At 47.2% G+C, this 8,454-nt stretch overlaps 1 long non-coding RNA gene across 1 annotated transcript; it reads left to right on the top strand.

Moving 5' to 3' along the window:
- Window positions 1-5,544: 5,544 nt before the first annotated feature.
- LOC127326874 (uncharacterized) lies at window positions 5,545-7,701 on the top strand. The gene is made up of 4 exons (XR_007868152.1): window positions 5,545-5,953; window positions 6,344-6,484; window positions 6,613-6,763; window positions 7,473-7,701. It is a non-coding gene; the product is annotated as an uncharacterized lncRNA (long non-coding RNA).
- The last annotated feature ends 753 nt before the right edge of the window (window positions 7,702-8,454 follow it).

The raw sequence follows: 8,454 nt of genomic DNA, 5'->3' as shown, positions 1-8,454 counted from the left end.
GACAGACCAGATGACCAGCAAGCAAAAGCATGAAGCGACCTTGGACTGAAAAGAATCATCTCCTGCAATGAAACATGGTCAAAACTGCAGCCAGAATATGATTTATAAGTTGCTTTCAGAAACGATATCATAGAACAGGTCTAAAATTGTACAAAACTGGCACCAGCATGTGAATTAAATTTAAAAGTGGAAGTCATATAACCAATAGTGATCTTATTTACAGCAAGCATTGGTATAAAAATATCTTACAGAGAGCAAATATGTTCTTGTACTAATATCGTTACAGAACATGAGATGTTTTGCACCTCATTCAGAATGGCAAAAACAAAAATAGGTTCACGGCAGGGCATAATTTATACCTATATAGAGGTTGTATAATGTATAGGCAAGCTATCTTTGGATGCAAGCTATTGCGTACATTGAACAATACATAGATTGATCTTCTCTCCTGCAGCTAGCTTGCCACTTCATGGAACGCCGTTATGTAGAAGTAAATGCACATGGGGGCAAAATAATCCATGATCTAGAAGAAAATAGTGAACACACACACACATTGCAACGAACCAAACAAAGTACGATGCAAAGGATGTGAACAAACCTGTCGAGGAAACCACGAAGATAGCAGATCCCCCACCAGCCAATAACCAGAAGCGAGAAAACCTGAGATAATTTGGCAAACCTGAGACTAAGCAAACCTAAGATGATTTGTCATTCTTTAGCTTAAATGGATTTTCTTAAATCATGAACTTTGGAACAAACATAGTGGTAGTCAGATCTTCAGGACAATACATTTGAACACAATATAGAGCAAAGAATGTACAGAGGAGAGTGTATTTTTTTGCTAGTCCAAGAATGTGCAGAGGAAAACATACTGACCTGGGGCATCCCAATGAGCCGCATGAGCTCTCCCACCAGCCGCCTCTGCTTGACGTCCCTCAGCTCCAAATCCCTCACCTTCCATCGCATTGCCTTCTCCCGCTCATCCAGGACCCGGTCCGTCAGCTGCCTCGCGGAGTCCTGGCGCCTTCTCTAGCTCCTCCGCCAGCGATGCCTCTTTCAAAAACATATTAAAACTCTAGGGATTAGCACCAACTCCGTTGTTCCACATTCATCTAATCTATGTCCAGAAAATTTTAATCTTCAGTGAATATATACAGTACTGTGTACTGCAACTTAGAGACGAAACATCCACTGCAAAACACTCATAATATCATGATCGCAACTTTTATATTCACATTGAGTCTAAATTGAATGAACTACTTAATACTCCATACAGAAAGTTTTATATGAAATCCTAAATGAACCATCTGTTTGATAAAGCAGACATGATATGAACGGAGATGCCCAGACAGTAATTTTTAGTAGAGATAACGGAACACACATGAAAAAAGAAATTCGGAGACATATATTGCATCAACATAAAATTATTTGGATGTAACATAGTTGTTTAAACATAATAAGACACTTGCACAAATAAGAAATGGGGGCCTATTATTCAAAGGAGAAGTAGTACATATTTAGTTTCTCATTCTATCTAGGAATCTAAATCTGCACTGACAGTTGAAAATAAACCAACAGGGATTAATCACCGGTGGCTGACAATGACAATGATTATATAGACTTTCCAGTAAAACTAAGGTACCATCAACCCTTATCTAAGGGCCTACATATCTTCCCAAAAAAACAAAGTGTATTTTTGCATCTTGTATCTGTAAGAACACTTAAGCAGAACCCTCCATTTAACTGTCATGCCTGTGCAACCTGAAGCTGTTTACACGACCAAACAGACAGATCAGTCTCCTTTAGCACAGATTTTGGATGCTTATTTTAAGTAAGTATGAACAACTTAATAAGACAACATCTATAAGTAGATCAATTCAAGTGGTCAGTAAGTAACAGAAAGATATACCCCAATTTTCACATTAAACCAACAAATGTAATAATCTCCACAGCAGCTCAAACCTCATACATGAGCCAAAAAAATTATGTATGGAGGTAGATATCTGGATGTGGCGAGACACCTTGCCACCATTGACCACTGCAATACCCTTGGTCGCAACGCTAGCGCTTATGCCACGACGCCCTCCTGTGCCTACTTCGGCAGCAAGTGCATGGTCAATCTGTAGTGCCGCCTCTCCTTGGCCCGGTGACCTCTTTCATCTGCTGGGTGAATCTGTACAATCTTAGAAATCATTTGAGAATGCTAGAGTCGGAAATTGAGTTATAATTTAATTTCAGAAATGAAAACATAGAAAGGTAGAGTTTGTACAATTGCATCTTTGCGTGTGTCAAAAAAATTTCAGAAATGACACCACACAAAGGATGAGCTATAACCTGATGTGTGTGTCTCAAACAATCTATCACAAATATCTTTTCCCATGAATCACTCAGCCATTTAGCAATAATAGCTTGCACAGGGAAGTCACATACATCAGCCAAACAGAGATTCTTGAAGCTAATATATCGTAGTATTGTATTGGAACACTAAGAAACAACTTCCAAACCGAAGATCAAATAAAGCTAAACTATAAACCTTAAATATTCATGTTTTGACACAATACAGCTGCAAGACCTGCTGCTTTCACACTTAGTTGTCGCTTCTTTTTTGCCAAATTATCCCACAACAACAAAAAGCATCTACATATACCAATTTACTGCCCATAAACATTAAAAAAACGAGAGTAGAAGTGGTACCTCACACACTCGACCTGCTGGTCGATGAGAGCAGGAGTGATGCGTCCGGCTGCTGCAGCTGGAGGTTCGTGATGATGCAGATCTGGTCGATCCGGTCGCCGGCGTGCTGCTGCGGGTGAGGAATGGCGTGGAGGTGCAGGTTGCATCCGGCTGCTGCAGCTGGAGGTTCGAGATGATGCAGATACGGTCGATCCGGTCGCCAGCGTCCTGCTGCGGGTGAAGAAGGGCATGGAGGTGCAGGTTGGGTTACCGCCTGCTGCTGCTAGGGTTAGGGTGGAAGCTCCCCTAGCTGGACACGGCCACCGCGTTGAGGTGCAGGTCGGGGAGAGAGGGAGGTCGACGACCGTTGGAGGAAGAGGCTAGCGTGCGTGCGGACGGCCGGCGCCTGTGCAGGGTCGAGGGAGGGCCAGCTCAACCTGGACGGATGGCGAGCTCGCGACCTCCATGTAAAACTCGCTCCTGCTGGCCCCAGGAGGAGATTCAATGGCGCCATGGAGACGACGGGAGGCGGCGCTCGCGCCCTGCTCCCGGCCAGCCATGGCGACGACGGGAGGCGGCGCTCGCGCCCTGCTCCCGACCAGCCATGGTGACGACGGATATCGGCCAGAGGAGGGAGAAGCGGCGGTAGAGCGGGGCGACGGCGGCTCGCCGGTGAGGACGACGGCCGCGATGGGGAGCGGCGGATGGGGAGGCGGCGGGGAGCAGCGGATGGGGAGGCGGCGGTGGAGAACGAAGAGATTGGGGGAGGAGCACGATTGGTTAGGTTTGGACCACGGGCTGCAGTTTTGCGTGATCTGGTCGCGGTGCGAGGAAATACCCAATCTACCCCTGCGGATGGAGATCTTTTTCTAGACCCGATGGCAAGCCTGACAGAACGAAATCGACCCGCAGTGACCGACGTGCGGGCCCGGACGGAAGTGGGACCGACGCGCAGTTGCTGGCGGGTAACACATGGCTGTTGCATGGGGTTGCGCTAAGGAGGGACGCGGTCAAAAGCAAGACACACCGGCCAGCCAATCAGATGGTGCTCTCTTGGCAAGAATAAACGGCTGAGATTGGACACAGTCAAAATCGGACAGCTAACGTGCGCTGAGCGCTGTGAGGCCCCCTATGGGGGGGCATCGTTTATACCTTTAGATGCCCAGAAATCATCGAACCTCATCGTACTGATAGGGATAGTTTGGATAACTTCAATGTCCAACGGCAAGAAGAATTCTTGCAGCCTATCATTCTTCCACATCGCAGATGTGTGATCAATAAAATCTGCAACTGTAGATGGCGGGTCTCTCTTGAGACAGGAAATTGGCCTCATCATAGTATCGCGTGGCATCCAATCATCATTCCAGGCATTGGTATGCTCTCCAGTTCCAGTTCACCGTATTAGACCCTGCCTCAGAATATCTCGTCCCTCCACAATTGAACGCCAAACCTGCGAAGGATGCGAACCAACTTGTGCTTCCAGGAAATTACAGTCAGGGAAGTAGACTGCAGTCTTTTCTTAGGGAGACAACATTTCTCACGAAGTAGTTAGAGCAAGTCTAACAGGCCCCTTATTTCTCTGCCCCGTATAACGCGAGTTTTTCGCCCCGTATCCCAAAAGTGCGTCTTGCTGAACCATTTCGTCTAGCAGACTCCGTATTTCACCCTGTATTTTTAAAAATTAAAACCCCGGGAAAATTAAACCATAGTTCATCTTCATTGATCATACACTGGATCATACATATACATAGCGATCTACTGCGATCCTAGCTACTCGAGGATGATGAATGGCACGAAAGGCCCCCTGGCGGCAGCCTCCTCCTCCGCCCTGGCGGCAGCCTCCTTCGCCTGGAATTCCGCCACGGCGGCGATGGCCGCCGCCTCCTCCTCTGCCTCCGCCCGAGCTTTCTCGGCGGCATCCGCCTCGGATTCGGCCACCGCACGCCGGAAGGCCGCCTCCTCCTCTGCCGCCTCCTCTTCCTCCTCACCGCCTCCGCTTCCTCCGCCGCTAGTGCTGCTGATGGTCGCCGCCCATGCCGCCTTGGACGCGCGGTCGCGGTGCCACTCGGCGAGCCACTTCTCGAAGGCTCCGCCGCTCATCGGCTTGAGCGGCGGGTCTTCTCGGTACCACCGCCCACCGGCGGCGTACTCCCGGAGCGCATCCGGCACGAACAGCGCGCCGACGTACCGGCACGCCGCGCGGCGGCTCCCGGCGGCGGACCTCTTGCACTTGAGGTGCCAAGCCTCCTCTACCGTGTCCGGCGAGCGGGATCGCTTCGATCCGCTCGCCGGCGACGCGGTACTGCGGCGGCGGGACTCCATGGCGAAGATCGAGTGGAATGCGGCGCGGGGGAGCGAGTAATTTGTCGCCGGAGCAGGAAGGAGGAGGCGGCGGCGCACGGCGGAGCTAGGGTTGCGAGTGAGGGGTTAACCCCTCACTCGCACCTGCGCCCACTATAAGTATGGGGCAACGGGGCCAATTTCCTGGGCGCCGTATTCCGCCGAAACGGGCCGGCCCGAATACGGGGCCTGCTAGACGTCCAAAATCGCGCCGGCCCCGTATCCCGCCGGAATTTTACGGGGTGGGCGGTTATACGGGCCTGTTAGACACCAGAGGATAGAGGAGAGCGCCTCGTGCAGCTCTAGCTTGGGCCAAAACAGGCTGCATAGGGCTTTTATGCTGATGGGCCGGACACGAAATATAGCTGGGACGTGCTTTTTCCCGGACCCACAGTGAGGCACACGGGCCGAACCATCATGCCTACCTAGGCTGGGCCTGGTACCGTTCGTGGCTGGCCGTACCAGCCCGGCCGGATTGGCCCACAGAGCGAGTACGCCGCTGAATCTTCTCCAATGTTCACCTCCATCACCTCGCCTGGCCGGCCAGGCCGCCTCTTCCTCCATTTCCATCGCCTCGCCTGGATCACCAGGTTACACCAGGTCACCTCCTCCTCGAGCGGTCATCAGTCGTGTCTCACACCGTACCACCCCCACCACCTGCATCGGATCACCCCTTCCTGCATATGTGACGGGGTGGCGCAAGCCTAGGCTTAGCCGCGAGACGGAAGGCCGCTCACTGTCAGCGTGGCCTGCAACCATAGAGAAACCCCCATCATGCAAAGGAAGCCCTGCAAGCATTAGAAGCTACTTCAATGATTCTAAAATCTACCGCCCGTGGCATACCCTTTGCAGCCCAACTACAGCAGATGCACGTTTCCTACCATATACCCGATCTTCCCAGGCCCATCTACCTCTTGGAGCTGCACAACATGTGTTTGAGGTAATGTGTATAGAAAAAGTTTCTATGATATGGCTAATTTTTTCATCGTATTGTGGACATTTTTTATTCAATATGGACAAAATTTATGATACGTAGTAAAATAAAGCAATATATCCTTGGATGCAAATGTTGAAAGTCCTTAATTTCAATCTTCTGAAACAGTAGCTCATGTTGTGTGCAGAATATTCTTGCAGATTCTTATTGTCACGGGTGATTTTTGTAAATTAATAGTTTGAAAGTATACTGATAGTTTCTCTTTATGGTTTACCCAGTGAAATTTACACTAGATCAGTTTTTTTCTTAATGTTGTTTTAAGCTTCACATATTACCTAAAGGTTATCTGCTCTCTCCTCCACGCATGTTGCTTCCCTGCATGCATTTTCCAAACAGCATAAGCATCAAGTTCCCAAGGGCCAATACGTGGGGATGATCATTTACCTGAAGGACTATAGATAATAGTCATGATAATCTAGGAATTATGAAGAGACAAGAATACCGTAAAAGGTGCTCAAATGTGAAAGGTGTTCAAAGGTAAGGGCTGATCCATTTGACCCATCTTTTGTTAAGATAAAGAAAAAGGAAATAAGGAGCTCAAGTCTTAGACATATCTTCTTCAGGCCAATGGTATTGATTGCAAGCTACCATGTGCGCCGTCGCAGACGGCCGTTTTGCAGGAAGCAGAGTGACTCTGCTGATGCGGGAGATGTGTCTGAAAAGCATATCGTTATGTTGATGGTGAGACCTGGATCTGCAACAATAAAAAAGGGTTGGTGATGCTCCACAGAAGTGGGACTGAAGGGCATGCACCTGGTAAGATTCAGATCTTGTTCCTCTTTATATATTCTTATGCTCTGGTGCTTCTCATTGAATCTTTATATTTTGTTTTCATATGGTTGCAACCCTGGTGGTAGAAGCTAGCTAGATTTGGTCGTTCTAAAAAAAATAGACGGTTGCCCTTGCATTTCAGTTTAGGACATGCATGTGAACATCTCCACCCTGCCATCTCTCATCGATGCCTCAATTTTTGGCCATGCGTCCATCATTAGGGTCAAATAGCTGACACAAAGTTAAATGCTCGGAGGTAGACTCCTAATTAAAGTCCTACTTCTTAATATCTGTCTGAAAACCTCAACAGCCTTAAAGACAAAATTGAACTTTATAATCTTACTACTCCTAAGGAGTACCTCTTTCCAATGGATGCCTGAACTAATCCTACCCTTTTGCCTTCCACTTCCTTTTTTGCAAGTACCAGTCTAATTACAACTAGAGGCTTTTGTTAGTGAGCTTTTCTGCTTTCGAGCAGATGTGCTAAAAAAACTGCATTCTATGTGGTACAGTCTATCTAACTCAGATATGTAATACCGAGGATGGTAATCAAGAATTAGAGATACAGCGTGGACAATGCTGTTTTTGTAAGGGATATATATAGGAATTTAGCTCATGTTGATAAATAATTTCATCACTGCCTGTTTTCAAACCTGATTAATAATTGTGGTGCTATGTATGCATATCTCCAAAGGTATAGCAGACCGAAGATAGAAACATCACGCAGTGCTCTCAACTTTCTGTCAATACTTCAGATACCTCGGCCTGCAGGACCTGCAGCAGAGGTGAACAGTGAAGGGCATGCGCCTGGCAAGGTTCAGATATTTTTTTTCTCTTTATTTCTTCTTATGCTCCGGTGCTTGTCATTGAATCTTTATGTTTTGTTTTCATATGGTTGCAAACAACCCTGGTGGCAGAAGCTAGCTAGATTTGGTCATTCTAAAAAAAAGGCTATTGTCCTTGCGTTTCACTTTAGGACATGCATGCGAACATCTCCCCTGCCATCTCTCATCGATGCCTCAATCTTTGGCCATGCGTGCATCATTAGGATCAAAGAGCAAACTCAAAGTTAAATGCTTGGAGTTGGACTCTTAAAGGCATTTTTTTTCGATAAAGGAGCATAGCCCCAGCCTCTGCATCAATAGATGCACACGGCTGCTTTATTAAAGAAGTATCAAGTCACAATAGTTCCAACATCTCTTATTACACTCATGGAAAAGCTAGGGTCGATACATGAATCAACCAACTGAAAATATGGCAAATAGAAACGCTATGCATTTGCTATTCTATTAAGATGCCGCCACCCAGTAGCCTGGAAAAAGAAGTCCTGAGCAACCGCTAGCATCCGGTTGCATCCAAAAACCATAGCCTCCCGCTGGTCCACTGGGAGAAGTAAAACCCACTGTTGAATTGAATGAGCAGCTCGCCGGATAACCTGCAAAAAATTTGTTCCATTTTGTTTGTTAAAGATAATATCATTTCTAGTTCTCCATACCGCCCAACAAAGGGCGGACACACCAATACGAATTTTCTGTTTGTCCTCTTTTCTCACCCCATTTAGCCATCTACCAAACATATTAGTAATATTAGCTGACGGAGGAATATTATAAGCAAGGTACATCATACGCCAAAGTATCTTCGTAAAAGGACATTCAATAAATAAATGATTAACGGTT

Source organism: Lolium perenne, chromosome 4, assembly GCF_019359855.2.
Source record: "Lolium perenne isolate Kyuss_39 chromosome 4, Kyuss_2.0, whole genome shotgun sequence".
In the NCBI taxonomy this organism is placed as follows: Eukaryota; Viridiplantae; Streptophyta; class Magnoliopsida; order Poales; family Poaceae; genus Lolium; species Lolium perenne.
Note: the sequence above shows the minus strand (reverse complement) of the source record. Positions and strands in the feature narration are given on the sequence as shown.